Consider the following 21,571-nt stretch of genomic DNA (forward strand, 5'->3'; position numbering starts at 1 on the left):
GAGTCCAAGGACGCGGGGATGGATTTTATTGAAACACATTAAATGCATGTATTAATATTTAATAATTTGTTTTACTTTGCACTGCTTCTTTCTTGCTCTGCTCTGCTATCCCAGAGTGTGTCCTTATTTGTTTTGTGTGGCCGTGGGTCTTCACGCATTTGTTAGTACAAAAGCTCGTCCTCTGACCTGCTATGGTCTTACAGTTTTGACACAGACCGTCCTTTCCATTCATTCCTTTGAGTGGCAGATGTGGAGAAGAGGTGGAGACTTTTGGTCTGTACACATCCCGAGGCCATCCAAATGCATCAGTTTGCAGACCCTGCTTTCTCTCCAGGTGTTTTGGCACCTGGTTAGACCGAAGAAAAGGAAATACTGGAACGCTCTAGGTCTGGGTGGAATCTTAGAAACCCTGTGTCCTTCAGATTCACTCCGATCTTTGGCTGTGGTCTCAGCTCAATGATACCGTGCCATTTCCTGTCGATGACAGTTTCAAATGCTGGCTTGTTCCTTGCCTGATCCCTACTCCTACAAGGGATGCACCCCAGTACAATGATGCCACTTGTTTAAATTTGTATTTCCATAGATGACCCATATTCCAAACATGAAAAGTTCTCAGTTTTCTATGTATTAATTTTATACTCATTTTAATGAGCAACTAAATAATAGTTGTGTTGAAAGAGACTTTGGGGAATGTAAAATGGCCTAAGACAAAGTTCTTGCTCTCAAGGGGAGATGAAACATGTATGATATTTGATCAGGCAAGTGAGTTATTAGAGGGCAGGGCTGGTTAGGGGACGGGGAATCAAAGTCAGCAAGAGAGCTATGGGACATGTTCTAAACTCCTAGACCAGTAGGTTCATACAGATTACTAAAGGGTAAGTTTTCTGTCCTCAGCCTGTGGGTGAACAATCCTGGAGTCTTTCCTTGGGAACACCGGAAGTAGCCAGCCAAGGCCAGCAGGACTGTGGACTGCTTCTCTTGTAAAGCTGTTTGCTTGGTCACAAATAATATAGAGGAAAGGAAGAAATCCTGGACAACACTTATTTAAACAACAGTTCAGGCTGAGCTAGAGGGTTGGCTGAGGACAGGAGCCTTCATGTCCACACTGATCATCTCAGAGCTGTGGAGAGCAGCATCCAGGAACGTGCCCCACGCAGGCCTGGATATAAGCTGTAACTTCTACACAGAAGCGCAGGTGACTGATATACAAGCCTGGGGGAATTAGAACCCAGTCCAGCACCGTGGAAGCCATGTGAGCACAGACACTCAGCCATTTGAAACAGGCCAAGCTGGGCTTGGATTTTGTCCACTGATAATTCAATATAAATCAAGACAGAACATGGTGGAATTAAATAAAACAGAGGATTGGTGGCATTTCTGAGATAAAGGACTTATGGTAGAGCATTTATATTTAGATTAGAGTTGTGATGACAGTCTTTAGAAAGACAGGGATTTTAAACAAGTCCTGGTTGGGAAGGTTGGCAGCAAGCCAAGTGAAGAAAACAAAGCGTGTGCGTGCGGCAGGAAAGATGTCATGGAGAATGCTCTAGAATACGAGGACAATGGGGGAAACTGAGATCAAAGACCTGGATATACTTGGCTTGGCCTCAAGGTTTTTGAAACTGTAATTGAAAGATGGAGAAGGAGAGAAAAATGTTACCAGAGTGTAAAATCCGTTCACCTTTTACCTTTGAACTGTGCCCTCCCAGCGCCCTGAGTGGAAAATTAGGCGGTGAAGTCAGAGGGAGCCGAATGGGAGCAGACAGGGAGGGGGGAATTCTACCTGTGGCTACTGGGTGAGAAGGAGGCAACTGACATTCATCTTGCTAATTTGCCTTTAACATTTCTGACTTGTTCTGCTTCCCCGCCTCCACCTCCTCCCTCCTTTCTTCGGCTGTTTCCTTCAGATCTTCCCCCGAGCTCTCCTGCTCCAAATCCTAGCAGTTTTTCTGGCTGCATTTGTCTGGTGCTATTTTCCAGTCAAGGGAGAGCATACAGGAGGGAAGGCTGGCTATGTTCATAACCGTTTCATCAGGTTTCCTGTCCCTGCTCAAGGCGTGGATGAAACTGATAAGCAGCCCTCTTAATTTCAGGAAAACAGTGGAAATACCAAGTCTCAGAAAGAAAAGTTAAATTTTGTGACTGTCAATCAGAATTAGAACTTCCACGGGACTCACTACAACCCTGCAACTGCTGATAATTTAGATGTATTAATTACTTACATCTCCAACTGATATGACTGCAAAATTGGAAAATCACAAGGTAACTGACTAGATGATGTGAATTGACTGATTGACTATAAATGGCTCAAGTGCTACCTGGCTGTGTTAATGATTGAGCAATAATTTGTGAAGTTTTTTCTTTGCTTTTCCAAATTACAACAGGAAAATATCCTATGCAAATTATAAATGGGTCTGCAAACACGTTTTGATCATTATTTGGAAGGAGCTAGGTGAGATTTTTTGGAAGCCAGACTGTTTCTCATGTGCCCGTGAAACAAAAGGCCCAAGGCCAAACCACAAAGTGACAGTTTACTTTACCTAGAGATAAGCTAAATATATAGTTCAAAAGCCACACAAACGTCTCGTCTCTGGGTGCTGACATTAGGCTACTGCAAGCAAAAACGCTTAAACTTCCCATTCATTTTGGTCATTGGCAAAAACAATGGAATTATTTGCAAAAAAACAAAAACAGAACCAAAAAAAAAACCAAAAATTAAAAACAAAATGAGGCTGGATTCAACTTTTTTTTCTGGTGAGAAAATCTAAACTTCCAAAAGACCAAGTGAGTGAATCAAAGGCATACAGCTAACCAGGGCAGTCTCCATGGTGTGCAGTCTCTTCAGTGACTACCATTCACACTCAAACTCCTCGGTGAGGTGAGTACCGAACAGGCCAGCATAATCTGCACCCTCACTTTTTTTTTTTTTTTTTGTGTGTGTGTGTGTATGTGTAGGGGGCTTCTAATCTCTGTCAGAAATGTGTACTTGTTCTCTCCAACCACAGTGGTTTATTCAGGTTTTGAAACACTGAGATATGAGCTTTGCATGCACTGGGAGGCCACTCTTCTCTGCTGATTGACTTAGATAAGCATTGCTTGTTCCTCTCAACAAAACACAGTCCTGGCTCACCAGGACTCCATGTGCATAGGCCATCCCTTGAATCCTGTGGCACCTCTACAACCCATTGTCATCCTCTTGTCACATCCTGTTTTAATGCCCCACTACTCTGCTGCTTCCTACACTGTGGGCCATCACCCCATAAGGGGTCCTGTAACTCACTGTGACTCCTGTAACTCTTTGTACTCCATAGGTGGGAATGTGAACCAGTCATGAGTCAAATTAGAATGAAGGCTCTTTCAAAGCCTAAAACTAGACCTACCATGTGACCAGCTGTATCACACCTAGGCATTTACCCAGAGACCTCCAAGTGAACACATCACAGAGATACCTGTATATCAATGTTTAGTACAGCACTGGTCACAATAGCTGAGCTATGGAACTAACCTAGGGGCCCGTTCAACTGAGGAATGGACAAAAAAAAATGCAGTGCATATATACAATGGAATGTTTTCAGCCATAAAGAAAAATTAAGTTATGTTAATTGCAGGAAAATTGATGCATCCAGAGTTAAATGCTAAGCAAATTACATCAATTTCAGAAGGACAGCTCCCATGCTTTCTCTCATTTACAGGTCCTAGATTTTATGTAAATATCTAACATCATATATGCAGGGATGATTTGAAAGGAGCAAAACCGTCTAGTAGAACAAAGGGGACAAATGGGAAGTGGATGGAGCGGGGGAGGGGAGGTCTATGAGGTGGGGATGGAAACAGGTGTGAGGTGAAGAGAGGAGGTATATGAGGTAGGGAAGGGAGTGGGTGTGATGTGAAAAGGAGAGGTATATGAGGTGGAGAGGGAGTGAGGTATGAGGTGTAAATATGCTCAGGGTACTTTATACACTTGCAGAAAATGACCTTGTGTTGCACAGTCTAATAAAATAAGAAATAAAAAGTATTGGAAACAGTGAACGGTTTTTGAATGGACAGTGAATAAGAACTAGTTGGAAGCATGTAACGAATCTGAGGTATTTCTGGCAGGGCTCACCTTTGGTGCACTGTGCAGCTTTACTGCAGCCCTGGCTCTGCACACACCCCGGCCTCACACATTCTGCAGTGTGCAGCCTTCCACCTCAGGCAATGCCAATGAATGTTTCAGTGATCTTACTGTACTTGGGAAGTTTTCTGATCTTACATAAACAATGCTTTGTTACAGAAAACTTAATGTTTTCTTCTTGTCATTCCTCAGAGTATAAATCGTCAAATTAGTTTATCTTTAAAAGACTTATGTTTACACAAGCACATCTGTCTCACCAGTATGCAATTTGTTTCATCTTTAATACATGATAAAATGAACTATATACAAAGATGTTTTTAAAAGATTTATTTATTTAATTTATTTTTATGTATAAAGGTGTTTTGCCTGCATGAATATCTGTGCACCATGTGTGTGCCTGGTGCCCATAGAGGACCAAAGAAGGCATTGGATCTCCTGGAACTAGAGTTATAGATGGTTTTGAGCTGTCATGTGGGTGCTTGGAATTGAACCTGAGTCCTCTGGAGGAGTAGCCAGTGCTCTTAACCATTGAGCCATCTCTCCAGTCCCAAGATTTATGTTTGTTTTTATTTTTAGTTTGTATATGTGTGTAGCTGGAGAGTTTTCTCTCCAGGTTCCGCCAAGCCCCAGCAGTCCCTTAGCCCACTTATAAAATAAACATACAGATGCTTATATTATTTAAACTGTTTGGCCATTAGCTCAGGCCTATCATTGTCTAGCTCTTACTCTTATATTCAGCCCATTTCTATTAATCTATACTTTGCCACGTGGCTTGTGACTTATTGGTACCTTACATCTTCCTTGTCCTGGCAGCGGCTACAGGTAGTGTCTCCCTCTCTGCCTTCCTGTTCCCTCAATTCTCCTCTCTGTTAGTCTCCCGCCTATACTTACTGTCTGGCTACTGGCCAATCAGTGTTTTATTTATACAGAGAGATATCCACAGCATATGTGCATGGGTATGTGCATACGAATGCAATGCTCATGGAGGCCAGAAGAGGGTGACCAATCCCCTGAGGTCAAACTACAGGTTGTGGTGCCTGGCATGGTTGTTTGGAACCTGACTGGGCTCTCTGTGAAAGCAATGCATGCTCTTAACTGCTGAGCTATCTCTCCAGACCATAAAGAATGCTTTAAAATATTTTTATTAATACTTTATTACCAGAAACTGTTTAGCTTGAATGTATTTGTACACATTGAAATATAACATTTGGCCAAGGTACACTCAACAGAGAGCTGTTGGTTGGTTATTAGAATAAATGCCTCCATGAAGGAGATAATTTAATGTTAGAACATGGGTTGAGAAGTCTAGAGAGTGGGTAGATTCCACTTCTACTCATCAAATATTCCAACAAGTAGATGTAGCTTGAGTTTTCCTGCCTGGCCCACAGTCAGGGCAAATCTCTCTCACCTGCCAGTCCCACAGCCACTCAGACCCAACCAAGCAAACACAGAGACTTATATTGGTTACAAACTGTATGGCCATGGCAGGTTTCTTGCTAACTGTTCTTACAGCTTAAATTAATCCATTTCTATAAATCTATACCTTGCCACATGGCTCGTGGCTTACCGGCATCTTCACATGCTGTTTGTCATCGTGGCGGCTGGCAGTGTCTCTCTGACTCAGCCTTCCACTTCCCAGCTTTATTCTCCTCCTTGTCCCGCCTACACTTCCTGCCTAGCCAATGGCCAATCAGTGTTTTAATTATTGACTAATCAGCAACACATTTGCCATACAGAACATCCCACAGCAAGTAGAAGTGGGTGTGGGGTGCTCTTTGAATACCCTTTCTTTGAAGATGCTCAGATTTGCAAGTCATAGCAAGATACACTCAACTTTGCTGTATATGGATGTGAACTTACAAATATGCAACATCTGCTTAGGAAAGTCAGAAACTCAGGAAGCATTTGTTTATTTATAGTGGCATGCAGACCAATACAAGAGTTTGGCAAAATTATTGAAACTGCTTCCCATCTAGCAGGGCTAATATATTTAAGTAACCTACTTACAATTTAGAACTGATAAGACCTTGTGTGAAGCAGGATCTGCCAAATTCGACTTTTCTCCTGTTCTTATGTTTCCAAGTTTCAGCAAGATTATGGTTTTCCAGTGCAAGAGAAAGCATAAAGGCCATCCCTCTAGGACATGACTGGCTCTCATACATTGAGCCTTGACCAAAACACTCACTGTCATCATTTGTATGTTAGCAAATGAAGTAGCATGAAGGAAACTGTGTGGAAAAGAAAGCACACATTTCAAATTTCAGGGGTTTGACTTCGAAAAGAAAGTTCAAATTATACCTACTCATCCTAGGGCAAGGGACATCATGACCTCACTGGAGTTGTCCTCAGTCCCTGACACAGCCAGCATTCAAACCTTTGTATCTCATGTTTGCTTAGGAGAATGAGTCTGCAGCTCTGATTAGATAGTCAAAGGAGTCCGTGGCTTCCTCAACTACTGAGAATCACTGCTGTTAAGTCATTTCAGCTTGAAATCCTCTACAATGGGAATGGAAGAGTCCATTTTCTAACAGTATTCACTTTGGAGGGAAATTCAGTAACTTAAGCAAACTGTGAACTCAGGATGCCCTGATAAGGTTAGCATGAATCCGCCCTTAGTTCCCTGTGCTGTAACCAAATGACTGTTTCTTCTGTGTTAAATTGAAACTCCAGTGAAAGGACTTCCCTTCCCAATTGGATTGTACTGAAGACAATAATTCAGAAAGTGTCTCTAGGGATGCAGGGACACAAAGTAAAGCCTGCTTCTATGGTGGTAATGAGAAGCCTTGTTGTGCATGAGCTGTAACATTGGCTGTGGCCTTTGCTTGAATGATCATCTAGATTCAAAACATTTATAAAACTCTTTTACTCCTTAGCTGTTTGACCATTGTACAGAATTTGTCAATGTTGAAATAATATTTTTGAAGTGCTAGAAAGAGTCAATAAAAAAGCAAGTAAATTGTTATTTCACTTAACAAATATGTTGAGGAAAGAATATTATAAAAGAAATGATTGGATGAAATAATCTAAAAAGCATCATCCATCTGCGTGATTCTAGACTTTTATCATTGAAAATATATGAAGGATATTTACTCTTGTATAGAGCAGCATTTTGCGGTTATATCAATATGTTGTGTCTGAATGAACAATGAGGGTGATTATTTATAACTTGCATTCTTTATGTTAATATATTATTCAAAGAACCACTGGAGGGTTAAAATGAACATAATTTTCTCTACAAATTAGATTTGTTCAAAGATAAGTTATCAAGTACAGTTAAAATATGAAAAGAGTGAGGCTAGCATACATGTTTATTCTTGTGCCATTGGACTAATATTTTTTTTCAAGATTTTAAAAAGTATGTACTGATTTACTCTGGCAAAATAACAAGAAAAGCAACCCAAATGAAGAAGGATTTATTTGGCTCATGGTTTGAAGGGATACAATCAATCACAGTAGAGGAGACATGGTGGTAGGTGGCTCCATGGTAGGTGCCCTGAGATCCCTCACCTTCTCACATCTCCACGGAGAAGGAAGCAGAAAGTGAACAGGAAGCAGCATAGATTCATAAACAATCATGGCCCACCCCCAATGACCTACTTCTTCCAGCAAAGCGCCGCCTAATACAAGCTTCTCAAGACAGCGCCATCTGAGGGGAAACAAGTATTCAAATACATGAGCCTACGGAAGACATTTTACACTCCAGCAGTAAGACTTGGATTCCAACTATCATATCCTGGGTTCTGTTCTCCCTCAGGATTTACCCTTATACTGGCTGACTTGAACCCTACCTAGCATGTCTTCAGTGGAGTAGTCAACTCTGGTTGCTTGTAATATTAAAAGACCAAACCCTTATGTTATACCTTCAGAAATAATTTTCTCTCACTGATTACCTATTTGCTTTATTTTAGTTTTTCCCAAATCAGCTAAAAAGAATTAATGAGCTTTCAACTCAAGCCTGACCCACTGACCCTGTTTTTAGCGATGGTTTAAAACCCCCCTTGGCTCTTCTCAAGGTAACCTTGGTGATATTGTTGTAGTTGTTCATTATCATTTTTTAGTGCAATAACTATCTCTATTGATTCGTCTCTGCCCTTTGGTTCCATGAATCACAACATACGGCTGTTTGAGTGTCTTTCCATTTGCCAAGGTTTAACTACAGTGGAATGCCGCTCAGGCTGCATTAGAGAGTACACCGCAGTCATTTGGTTTAATGGTGTTGCGTCTGAGGTGAAAATGTTACACTCAAAGTTACCTTAGGAGCTAATTATGGGCCTCTTTTGCTTTTTCAGTTTTTATTAATGACCTGCCCACATCATATAGTTCATAAAATGCTCTGCACAAGCACATGCTGCTGATATGACCTCAGACCCAGGCAGAGTGCAGGCAGTATAAAGCCATTGTGTCTTGAATTAGACATTTACTGAGCGATGTTAATAACAGATATACATTTTACCCAAAATGCTCAGGTTCAGAGTGATTTAAACTGTACAAAGCAGTCCTTAGCAAATTCACTTTTACCTACTTTATAGATGTAAGTGAACAGGTAGTCGAGCTAGATGCAGGAATGTGTGTCCAGGGCTTTTCTTTCTAACGGCGCCTCTCTATGCAAGTGCACAGCCGTGCTAGTTTGCAAAAACTTAGCATGTCATAAGTATACTGTTTCACACCAGAGAATGAAAAAAAGGTGACTTCTTCATTGCCATGTCTCTGAATATAAACTGCGACATGTGCTTCCTCCAGGATTTTAAAAAAACTTGGTAAGTTCTCTACTAGCAAAAGTATTTTTCTTTGGAACTAGCATGTCAATTGCAATTAAAATACTATGGGAGGCATTTCACATATATAAGGCTGGAATACACACAGAGTGTTGTCTATGCCTCTGAATGTGATTTCTCATTCTGCAGAGGTGTCTTTCAATTGCTTCCTGTGCAGAGCAGGTGGGATGCTGGGCCACATTTGCTGCAATGAGCTCCCTTGCTCATGCTTCCCTTGGACCAGGGTCGTTGACTACACAGCTTGCAAGAGGAGGATGGGTGGGGTGGAGATGGGTGGTTTCAGTGTGTCTTCAGTTTTAGTAGCTGCTCAGACCTTGATTTCTAAGAGTGTCTTTGGTGGCTTGTGGATAAAACCATCTTATCTTCAGGAAATATGTTTGTATTAATAGCATGGAGATGAAAGAGAGCTCAAGAGAGTGAGAGCAAGCCAGAAGAGGAGAGAGAGAAAGGGAGTCGAGAGAGTTTCCATGCTCAATCCGATTTCCAGTGGGCTCTATAGTGGTGAATGAACTATATTTCAAGGAAGTTCTCCTGGTTTCAAACCCTGGTTCTGGAGTGACCCTGGGCAAGTTGCCTAGCCTCTTTGGCTTCAGCTTCCTACTCACTCTTATGGTGATATTGGTCACTCCTTCCCGGTGGAGCTTCCTAGCCTTAAATGAAGCAGTATGTGAATATGTGGAAGGGTCTTTAAAAAATGAGTGTGTAGGCAGTGCCAAATGCTTGGCTCACTGGATTCTTATCAGAGAAGTAAACACCCTGCCATAAAGGAAGAGGAGACTGTGTCAATCATGTTGTGAAGAGACATTGACTGAATGGAAGGGAATATTATAGGACAGATGGCATTTATACCAGTATTTACAGATGGGTAACTGTGCTAGGGGCATTGTGCTGAGGACCTCAACAATGCCATCATTTAAACCTCACAATAATGTCCTTTCAAATATCCTTCTGCATGCAGAAGACATGGAGGGCCCATGTCCCACAGCAAGGAGGGGCCAGAGAAGGGAGGCAGGTGGACTCTGTTGGCCTCACATGCAGGCTACATTACCCTGAAGTCCATGCTTCTCACTGCAGATGCCTCGTTTCCCCTGTGTTCACATTGGGGAATGTCCATGGGTAAATACATGCAGAAGAACGGATCTGAACATGTCTGAAAAGGGATTTGGGAATCATAAGATAAAAGGCTATCTGGACCATGATAAAGTGTTTGTATTTGGGCTCCTAAAGAATATCAAACCTCTGAGTTTACTTTTAAGAGAAAAAAAAAGCCCACCGAATTCAAGACGGATTTGTAAATTATGGTTTGTGAGCCCACGTGGGGCTTTATGACCCAGTGTGGAGCTCATGAAAGGTGACAACAATAAGGAGGTTTCTCAATGAGCAATGATGAAAAATCAATTCCAAAGCAAACATGTGACGGGTCTGAGGCGTTTCTGACAGAACTCACCCGTGTTGCATCGTGGGACTCCACTGTAGCCTTGGTTCTCAGCATATGGTACACACTTCCCACTGTGCCTGCCAGCACACCACACATCGCCAAGGAACATGCCCTGGACCCCGCAGCAGCTCAAACGCAACGCCATGTTCTGAATTGCGGTGCTCTGACCATGTCCACAGTTTCCTGCTCTTACAGAAACATGGTTTACTTAGAGAAAACAAAGACTTTCAATATTTTTCTACCACTATTTCTCACCATGTCATTATCCAATTACCACACCTTTAACAACTTTTAAAAGATTTTTTATTTTGTTTTATGTTTATGAGTGTTTTGACTGCCTGTATACATGTCAACCACATGCATGCAGTACCTGGGGAGGCCAGAAGAAGGTATGGAGTCCTCTGGAACTGGAATTGCACTACAGATGGTTGTGAGCAGCCATGCGGGTGCTGGGAACCGAACCCCAGTCCCCTGGAAGAGCTGTCAGTGTTCCTAATCCTCCAGTATAGTCCCAATTACTGTACTTCTGAATTATACTGTGTTTAGACCAACAAGGACACCCATCCCATTAGCATGCAAATTTGCTTTCACTTTTACTAACATAGTAAATCATATATATTTTGCAACCAATTAATTAAGATAAATTTATTTATGTTCTATTATCAGCAAATGTTTGATTGTATACTTAGCTTTTATACCTGTTTATTTGGGGTCACATAAAATTTCTCAGTAGAAAAGCAGTCATAGGTGGAGAAAGTTTAAGCAGCTAAATTTAGAGATGGGAAATGTTGGGAGTGGTCCTTTGTATCAGTGCAGAACATAGAGGTAAGAGCTGGTGGCTTGGGTGTGGTATGGAGGCAGGGTAGAAGCAGCAGTTTGGGTAGGGGTTTTTTTAGTTGGTTAAACAAGATACATGAGAGGCTGAGCAGGTCTTTAGCTTTGTGCCTTGTGTTTGAAATTAATAATGATGAGGACTAGAAAACATTTGCTCTATTTCTCATTAAGGATTTGTTGGGTAACATGTCTTAGGAAAGGGCAAGCCTTTGAATGTAGGTGTCAAAGACAAGGGGGAGCTTGCAGAGACAGTTTGAACTTGACAATGCAACTTCTATTGTGTGCAGGAAGAGTAGAGGAGAGACTAAAGGTGCCCGTGCTTGGCAACGTTCCAAGTGTCATCTCAGGCTCTCAGAGGGTCAGAGAAAATGGCAAGTATGCACAACTCCCAATTACCGTAAAAGCCCACTGATTTGGACTAATTGGGGTAAAGGGCAACACGACCAAATAAAAGTCTGATTTATAGAAAAAAAATTAAAATAAACTCAGTTTGATTACTTTATAGTATTTTAAGTTAACTGTTTCCTATTAAAAGTGATAAATTAGTGAGAATGATTTGTAAATACCATGAAACAAGGGCATGGATCTAAGGGCAATTATAATTATTAATTTTCCATTTATTTAGTGAGTACTTGTAGCTGACTTAGTGTTAGGTAACACTGTATGCCATGGTGCCTCTAAGTGGCCTATCAGTTGAGCATAAAACAATCATTTTCCTTCTTCTCTGACAGGCCCAAAACTTACAGTGTGTGTTGGGCTTCTAAGACGTGGTGTGGAAAGGAGTTTCTCTGCAATGCCCTCCTGCTGTGTGGAAAGCAAGCAGCTCTTGGCCTCAGTGATCCCTGCGCCGAGGTGGGACTGAGACATGATCTGGGTGGGAGGGTCTTACCAGTGTCTGTGCTTCTGCCTTCATTCATTTGCCGCCCAGACTTCCCTTGGCTTCACTTCTGGAATTTAATCTGACCCATTGGCTTCAGGATTAATACCTTTGTATTTTTTTTTGATTAAAATAATTTTTTTGTTTTTGCATGTGTGTTTAAGTGTGTATGTGTGTGTGTGTGTGTGTGTGTGTGTGTGTGTGTGTGTGTGGTGTGTAGGCATGGGTGTGCACATGCACAAGAAGGCAAGGCTGACCATCCAGTGAGACACAAGGCCCCCTCTCTCTCCACCTTCCCAACTCAGGGATTACAAACTCACACCGCCATGTTTGGTGTTTTCCTTAGTAAGTCCTAGGGATTGAACTCAGGTTCTCTGTTTGAAAGGCATGCACTCTTGTTAGTCCAGTGGCCTGCCGTTTCTGTCCCTGTGTCTCCATACATGACACTTCATCCATCTGAAAGTCCTTACCCATTTCACCCTTGAGCTCGTGTTCATCCTTCAAAGCCTTCTTGAGACCCTCTCTTTTATTCTCCTTAGATAGTATGGTCCACTGCTTATCTGTTTACCACCATGATCCTGATATTGTTTGTATTCTGTTAACCTTTGTTATGTAAATAATTCTGTCCCTTAAGACTGTAAATTCTGAAGTCAAGGACTTAGATGCATTTGTTTTTGACTCTGGGACACTGAGCACAGCATTAGATGCAAGATAGACACTAATAAGTACTTAGTGAACTAAGCAGTTTCTAATAGGTATGGATGTGTCAGCGTGGCTAGGTTAAAGGATATTTAGATAGTGGATGAACACTGTTTCCAGGAGGTTAATTCTGGAATCAATAGATTCAGTAAAGAAGATCTACTATTGCCAATATGGCAGGCACCATTTAGTCCCTTGAGCATCTGGTAGGACAAAAGGAGTACTTGCTTTCTAGCATCAAACTGAGGCATTCTTGTTCTCCTGCCCCCAGATACCAGGACTCCAGGTTCTCAGGCCTTAGACTCTGAAAGTCACAACAGAGGTCCCCATTACCTCCCCTGGTTCTCAGGCTTTAGACTCTGACTGGAATTGTACCTCTGGATTCTTTCGTTCTCCAGCTTAGAGACAGTGTCTCATGGGACTCCTGAACCTCAATAATCACGTGAGCTAGTTCTTATAATCAATGCCTTCTCATGTACTCATATCTGTATCTGTTATTTCCATTTTTCTGAAGAATTCTTAACTAGTACGCCATTAAAATAGGATACCGGACACTCTTATTTCTGCTATTAATTTTGGGTAAACGTTTGCTTGTCCAGCTTTGTGGTTTCTTATATTTATTATCTATTAATTTACTTATTTGTTTTTGAGACAGTCCTGAAACTCATTTATGTAGCCAAATTGGCCTTGAACTCATCGCAGTTCTCCTGCCTCAGTTTCCCAAGTGCTAGGTGCATAGGCGCAGACCATCATACAGGGCTCTTTTCTTATCTGTGGATCTAATGTGCCCATATGTTTCTCTCCCACTCCTCAGCACACTCTCTCATCTTTCTGTCAGCATCTCTGTCACTGTCTGGTTAGGTCCAAAGTCAGCTCTATAATTAGACTAGACTTCGTTCATGTGTCTCAGCAGCTCAGAATAGTTCACATGTTGGGGGGGAGGGTGGTTAGGTGCAGTTAGGCTTGATGGTGCATCTCTATAAATCCACACTGCATTTGATAGTCTGACTATTAGCTTTCTCTACTGTCCAACCCTCCCAGTGGTCCTGTCTTAGGGCATCTAACAGTAAATGATCACCATGCCAAGAAGAGAGATCATTAATTAGATTGATGCTCAAACAGTCTCCCTCAAGTTGTCAATACCCATATTTATATCACAATGCTGTGATTTTGACAGAATTATTTGCTTTTTATGAAAATCTGATGAAGCAATTTTCAGATTTTCTAACATGAATCAAAAGTTTGAGAAACATCCACATAGATATATAACTATATTTCTGTTAACTTTCTACCATTTAGTGTGATTTTTATGCTTTGGGATGTGAGCTGGGAACGATTAACCAAATATGGGAAGAATGAGATTTCCAACAGGTTTTCAGTCCAGTCTTGAAAAGGCCAGACATTCTGATAGAACTTTACTTATGAAAACATGTTAGGAGTGAAGTCTACTCAAGCTTTTGATCTCTGCTGAATAATAGCGAAGTACAAAGAGAATGGGAAAACGATTTTTTTTGTAACATCTACAAGAATGTCATTTAGCAATGTGAGGTTGTTGTAAAGAGCTACTGAATGTCTTATGTGTGAGACTGTAAGATATAACCACCCAGGCTTACACACTATCGTGCTACAAGAAACAATGCATAAAAATGATTTCTTTAACTAATGAAAAAATGAGTAGTTAAACTCATAGGAACTGATTATTTTAATACTAGGTAATGAATATAAAGCCCATATTATGTTTCTACACATCAAAGCTTCTGGAGATTTGTTTAAGATGTTGTATATTGTTCTGTATGGAGAATTTTCTATGATAGATATCTGTACTTTCAACATCAAGTGAGTTTGCTAAGTATGTACCCAGCTAAAGTAAAAGAATAAACACCAAGCAACAGATGAATAATAAAACAGCATCAAATGTAGGTCTTATGACACCCAAGAGAAATGGCTGGAAGAGCCAGCTGTGGTTCCCTATTGAGAGTCCCTGCAGAGTAGAACATCCCCTTGGGGAGGCTTCTGCTGCAGACATTTCCACACCACATGATGAACAACAGTGACCTCTTGGGATTGGCTTACCTTCTAGTGGTCCTCTAGAGAGAGACATTTTTAATACTCCAGGCTGTTTGCTGTTCCCCTTTCTCCTTGTCACAGTGCCAGGGGACCAGCCTGCTCTAGAACAATGACTCTGGAGATGGCAGAGAACAGGGAGACAAAGTCACAGGTGTTTGGACCAACACCAGGGTCATTTGTTTAGAAATACTGTCATTGTGTTTGAAATCTATATTTTTTGAAACCTTGACTGTTTTCTTAAAAGTATCTATTTATTTCTATGTGTATGAACTTCTGCCTGCTTGTCTGTGTGTACCTTGACTGTTTTCTTAAAAGTATCTATTTCTATGTGTATGAACTTCTGCCTGCTTGTCTGTGTGCACTGCCTACAGAAGCCAGAAGATGGCATCACTGACCCAGAACTGGAATTATGGATAGTTATGAGCTGCCATGTGGGTGTTGGGAACTGAATCCAGGTCCTCTGCAAGAGTAGCCAGTGCCCTTAACCACTGAGCAATCCCTCCTGTCCCTTGATTCTGTTAAAAAAAAAATCACTGAAAAAACAAACCACAAACCCACGAAACTCCCACAACACTGATGGAAAGCTCAGGGTAAGGGCTTCCTATCTCTGCATGGAAGACGTCAGAGAAACCAGACAGGAGGCATCATGAGTCCTGCACCTGATGACATGGAGGTGGATGTGGCCTTCCTGTTTGCACCAGTGCTAATCAAGGGTGGACTGCTAATCACCCCTCAGGACTGCAGACACAGCCCCTCACTGGCCTTTGCTCAGGGGCACCTCCAGCAGAGGTAGTCATCCTTTGTCATGTCTGTGGAGCCCAACAAATGTACAGATTCAACTGTACAATTCATTTACATTAATTGACATTGTTTCTGGCCCTTTGACAGTGCAATTTAATCCTTAAACATTACTAAGTGACTATTATATGAAATCCCAGATATTGAAGGTGAGACCAATAAAGTCAGTGATTATAAAAACTCAAGTCTCATGAGTTCATGATCCAAATGCTCTGCGGAATTAATTGTCCATGTGGAGTAGACTTTCCTCCATTGCCTCCCAATGCCAGGCATGGAGCAGCCTGGCTTTAAGTCAGAAGCTTATGGCAGGCATTCATTCATCCAATTGGTCAGTGAATAAACCTATTGAATATTTAGAGCATCAGAAGGCAGACACTGTTTCAGCTCCTGAGCTACAAAGGAACCTGTGAATCTTCTGTACCACATAACTTCATGATAATACAGTACCCTGCTCAGTTGGTTAATATAAACTTCTAATTCCCAATCAGCTATTATTCAGTCATTCATAGATGAACAAACAAAAATTGATCTGCCTTACTACAGCTGAGGTCCTCTCTTAGGCTGCCCCTTTTATTGGAGGCTTTCCCTCTGATGTTGGTTGATTCCAGCTGTTTCTGGACTCTCACCTGGGTTATCAGCTCACTCTGCCTGGTCTCATGTTTGTGGCTCCTTCCTTCAGCTCCTGGCCTTAGACCCTGATATCTGTGTTCACCTCCCATCTCAGCCTTCTCTGCCTATGACAGAATTGTGGATCCTTGGATTTATGTCTGGTCTACACGGAGCAGTTGCCTGGGGTTCTAATATTTAGGCTCCATTTAGAGGATATGGGTCCATATGGGTGAGTACCTATAGATGGATTCAGTCTAGTATTTTCTCAGCAGATGAACACATCTGTTATCCATCACCACTATATGCAGTGTTAAACCCTCTTTAAGAGGGAACAGAGCCTCTTCTCTAACCTTTGATGCTACTCTGTCCTTGTTGATCTTGACAATCAATACCATTTCCCTTCAGAGCCCAGGCTTCAAGAGCTCTTGTGTGGGGGCTCTTCCCCATAAGGCTGTTACTGCTATGACGACATACTTGAGCTGGTCTTCTGGAAGGTGAATCTGTACAGAGCGTGGATGACTCCATCTAGTTGTCCAAGCTCAGGCTAACCATATGAAAAAGCCCTGCACCATCAGCAGGCTTCCCGCCTGATTCAGCGGCCAAGCCAAAGCTCATCATTTTGTGCTTCTGGGTTGTGATGGTGGTTACTACACTATGTTCCATGGAAGGAGATAATAGCCATGCTTATTTGCTGAGAGAACTTGCTGGCCCAGGACAATCTAAAACACACTTGCACTAGTGTCAAAGTCACAGTGACTTGGCATCTGCGAAGTCAGAAGGGCATTTTGTCATCAGCCTTCCATACTGAGCTGCATTCCAGTCGTTAAGGATATTGCTACCATGAGGTCTTGAGCTTGGAGAAGCAGGCCTCATGTGTGGGGAGGGGAAGGGGACCTGCTGTGAGCAACCCTGCAGCAGGGAGCGATGGTTGAGCAAGGTATGGGTAGAAACATGCATGGGGTAGAGTGTGCAGTGTCTCCCGAATCATCCAGATGGCTCCCACTTTTGTCTTGGCGTTCAGAGGCAAGAGGAAAGAAGTGGCAGGCCTTTCTTTCCAGCTTCGTGCCTTCCTCTTGGCTCCACTGGATCAGCCTCAGAAACACCTGTGACTTTAATGGAACCTCTTTGACTCACAGTCATCGCGGTGGCCAAGTCTTTTCAGGCATTGCTTGGGAAAGCAATGGCTGGCAGCGAGTTGGCTCAGAAGACTTCTTCTGCACTTCCTTGGCTCTTTTCTCACTTGCACCACGGCACTGCCACCAGGTGGGGGAAGAAGGTGAAGCCTAGAAATCGTACCACCTTGTGTGACCCCACAGAACCTGACAGATTTCTGGCGGAGGTAGCTGGAGATGAAAGATGGGAAGGCATGAAGTACATGACACAGGCTAAGGGAAAAGCCAGCAGTTAGTTCTCTTTGGCAGAAATACAGAATGATGGGGAAAACCAGTGGAGGGAGGAGGGATGCAAGCTCGTCCTCAGATTGGGGGAGCCTTGGAAGGTGGGGTTAGCAGAGTTTCAGTATCTTATGCCACTGAGAACAAAAAGGTTAAGAGATGAGCACTACAGGGGGGGGGGGTGAATGGTTTCAGTGTTTGTTGTAGCGAATCAGGAAATAGGACTACGGCAGTTACAAAGGAAGGACTTTGTTCTGAGGCAGTAGTGACAGGCTCAAATGTAAAGGGTCAATTGCTGTTGACTGGGTGTGGCCTTGGTAGAGATTGCTGTTGACTGGGTGTGGCCTTGGTAGAGATTGCTGTTGACTGGGTGTGGCCTTGGTAGAGATTGCTGTTGACTGGGTGTGGCCTTGGTAGAGATTGCTGTTGTGGAAATAGCTCAAGGAGGAGATGCTGCCCTGTGGACCTTTCCTGAGTCCCTGTCTAGACTTAGAGCTTCCTGGGGCTCCTAGAACAGACAAGGTTAGTTCTCCTTTCTATACTACTCCACAGGGAGCATAATGCCTTACTCAGATGGATCCACTTGCTGCTTATGAGAGTTAGTGATGAGTTAAACAAATACAGTGCATTTAAGATTGTGGTTGTTTCTTAGTTTAAGATCCACATGGCAATAAACAAGTCACATTTCCCGTTTGTCCCTAGATATAGCATCGGGGACACAGAATGGATAGACCCTCTCTTATAGGGCAAGGTACAATGTTGGAATGGCTTGTATGCAATGTTACTAAATATGCCTGTGTTTCTCAGGCTATGTCTTCTGCACCTGATGTTCCTTAGTGTGGAACAGAGACAAACACCTCTATCTTTTGCCTTGCAAGTGCAGTCAGGAACTCTCATCCAAAGGTGATGTATTTCAGACTCCAAAAAATTATATGTGTAATGAGTGTGCAGAAACATCATTTTCTATAAACTACTCACATAGCCTTGACTCTGTTAGGTATTATACCCAGATGCCAATCAGAGAACACAGAAAAATATGCACAGATAATACTCACTCACTCTACTTTGTTAGATAACAGATTTGGTTATCTGTAGGTGTGTGCATACATGAAGGTCCTGGAACCAGTCCCCTGACATCTGCCTTTCAAATACCAAGGTACCACTGTGGCTTAAAAATGACACTGACTAGTCATAGGCAATTTTCCCTTTGATTTCTTTGTAACAGAAAAATTGGGCTAGGGCATGGTGGTACAAGCCTTTACTTCTAGCACGTGGGAGATAGAGGCAAGTGGATCTTTGTGAGTTTGAATCTGACCTGGTCTGAATAGTGAGGTTCAGGCTAGCTAGGTTGACATAGTAAGACTGGGTCTCAAAAATTAAAAAAGAGTTTCTTTGTCACATTTCCAGCGCTAAGACGGCACATTAGATTCTAGAAGCTGACTGTGGGAGGACAGATGACACAGCAAATTAAGTTTAGAATGGTAATTCACATCCATAACACCATTGCTTTTCATTTTCTTCATGTTTTTGGACACCATTGGTTGAAGGAGAGTATATTACAGCAATGGGGGGGGGGTCATATAGTGTGGAATAATTGTATTCACAATGCTGCTACATATTTGGCAAAAAGGAGCTTCATTTTGTCATGGTATATGGGGAAAGTTGCATCCTGTTCCATAGACCATAAACATGTGATATGGTTCTAGGAAGAGCTGCGTGGGTATATCTAGATTAAAAATTAAGTTAATTTGAGGCCAGCCTGGTCTACAGAGCGAGATCCAGGAAAGGCGCAAAGCTACATAGAGAAACCCTGTCTCGAAAAACAAAAAAAATTAAGTTAAAAAATTAATGTTAAACATATTCAGGGCATCCTGGAAGAGTAAGGGATGAGACATGTATTTTGTGTTAGTGGTTCTATGTCTTCAGTTTGCAGGTCCTGTATTTTCACTCATTTTCATTAGTGCTGACAGTGACCTCCATATCTTTATTTGAACTGTATCTTCTCACTATTAAGTGCTGCCTGTAGCTTGGAGCACCCTGTGCATTAAGAATATAGGAGGTAGTTTTGAAGTTATGCTCATTGGTGTTTAATTTGCTCCATAACTTTGTGAATGTTCTACTTTTCTTTTGTAAACAAAGTGTTACCTTTTTAAAAAATGTGTGTGCGTGTGCGTGTGCGTGTGCGTGTGTGTGTGCGTGCGTGCGTGTGTGTGTGTGTGTGTGTGTGTGTGTGTGTGTGTGTGTACTGTGCCTGCCATTTCACTTGTGTGAGGGTTAGAGGACAACTTCTTAGAGGTAATTCTCTCCATCTACTGTGTGAGTCCTCAGGATCAAACTTAACTTGCCGGATTTGGCAGCAAGCTTCTTTGGTGCATTTTTTTTTTTTATGTCCATGTATCTCTGTTGTTGAACTTGTGGATTTGTTTCTGGAACTTAGATTTCGGCACCACCATCTTTTGAGAAAAGGACTGACTGTGTGCTTAGTTACCTTTGCACCCAGCTGGTTTTGCACAGTGTTTGGTGCCCCGTAGAGGCTCAGCATGGCTGCCTAAGAGCTAGAAAAAACCACATTGTCTACTTACCACACAGATTTGCCAGTGCTTTATTCCTTTAAGCTTATGACCTCATTCATCCCACCTCCCTTTGTGGTTATTTTACAGATGGGTACATTGAGCCTCCCTGGTCATTCATCAGAGTATTTGTAATTATAGCCTGCATCAATGTTTGTAGCTACAGTGAAATGTTCATATATTCCAACAGTCACTGCTGCACACACATGTGCATGAGCTCTCATGCCATTTTCCATATCTGGGCTTTTACAGAGCGGCTCAGGTGTCAGTCTCGGGACTAACTTCGTCTTCCCTGTTACTTCTCCTTCATCCATATGAGTTACTCTGAGCCATCGCTGCACCACGTTGTGAAGACTGTAGTTAATCCATGCAATGTAGCTTATTAACACTATCAGAACAAATGAGCCCTTTCTTTCCTTGTGTTTGCAATGCACACAGTCACCAGACATAAAGCTTTCCCTAGGCGCCAGCATCCTAGAGTCCATCTTACTGAACTGACTTGACAGTGTGGTCTGCTCTCTGAGATTGCGGCAGCACACGCAGCTGTAACACTGAGAGCTCCATGCGGTGCACAGTCCACCGGCATTAATGAGAGTTGTGAATGTTCTGGGGTAAAGTACAAAATGTTTTTATTGGCCTTTATTCATGGGACAGTCAGTGCCTGTGGCACTTATACGCTACAGATAAGTTTCCTGTCCCGATAAGCTCAGAGTCTAATTCAGAGAGATGGCAGCTGTCAGGTGATGCTTTAGTGAGCCGGCTACTCTCCCACACATCACGACACCCTGAGGACAGTGGAATGTGGTCCTCGCTACTGAGGGCCTAGATTCATTGCTTGAAAGCAAGTGATATTTTAGAGCCATCCCAAATACAACCACCATGCTTATCCAATGGGGGTGATTATGTGGGTACTGCTTATGTATGTGAAGGGAGAAGATAAAGAAGCATGAAGTTTGGAAAATAGAAGAAACCAAGTTGAAAAAAAAATCAAAAAAGCAACAGAGAGAGCTTCCAGGTGCCGTGCTGGCCGTATCAAACTGTCCAATCTGGGATTAATCATATCAGTCATTTACGAGTCGGTGTGTGTCTCACTTTTCATAAGCGTCTCACCCCACTATAAATGACATTTTGTTTTATGAAAGCATAATGTGAAAATCCACTGATAAGCCAAATAATAAAAATGTTATAGCATGTCAGGGCTTTTTTTATTATTATTATTTAACCTCAATCAAGTTATAATAATGAACACATGTATTCTTGGCCTAAATCACCTTGTCAGGTTTAACTGTATATTCAAGTTCATTTACATGACATATGATCTAATACAGGAGAACAACAATACCATTGTAGTATTAATTGAAAACTCCAAACTGAGAGCCAGGGGAAACCACTGGGC

At 42.2% G+C, this 21,571-nt stretch overlaps 1 long non-coding RNA gene across 1 annotated transcript in view; it reads left to right on the top strand.

Annotated features, from left to right (window-relative positions):
- The first annotated feature begins 2,302 nt into the window (after positions 1-2,302).
- The window catches only part of LOC128099972 (uncharacterized), a 75,446-nt gene continuing 56,177 nt past the window's right edge, over positions 2,303-21,571 (top strand). The window contains exon 1 of the long non-coding RNA XR_008214628.1: positions 2,303-2,878. This is a non-coding gene — a long non-coding RNA (uncharacterized LOC128099972). The remainder of the gene's footprint in view (positions 2,879-21,571) is intronic.

Source organism: Peromyscus californicus, unplaced genomic scaffold (assembly GCF_007827085.1).
Source record: "Peromyscus californicus insignis strain IS unplaced genomic scaffold, ASM782708v3 Scaffold_6__1_contigs__length_162567912, whole genome shotgun sequence".
Lineage (NCBI taxonomy): Eukaryota > Metazoa > Chordata > Mammalia > Rodentia > Cricetidae > Peromyscus > Peromyscus californicus.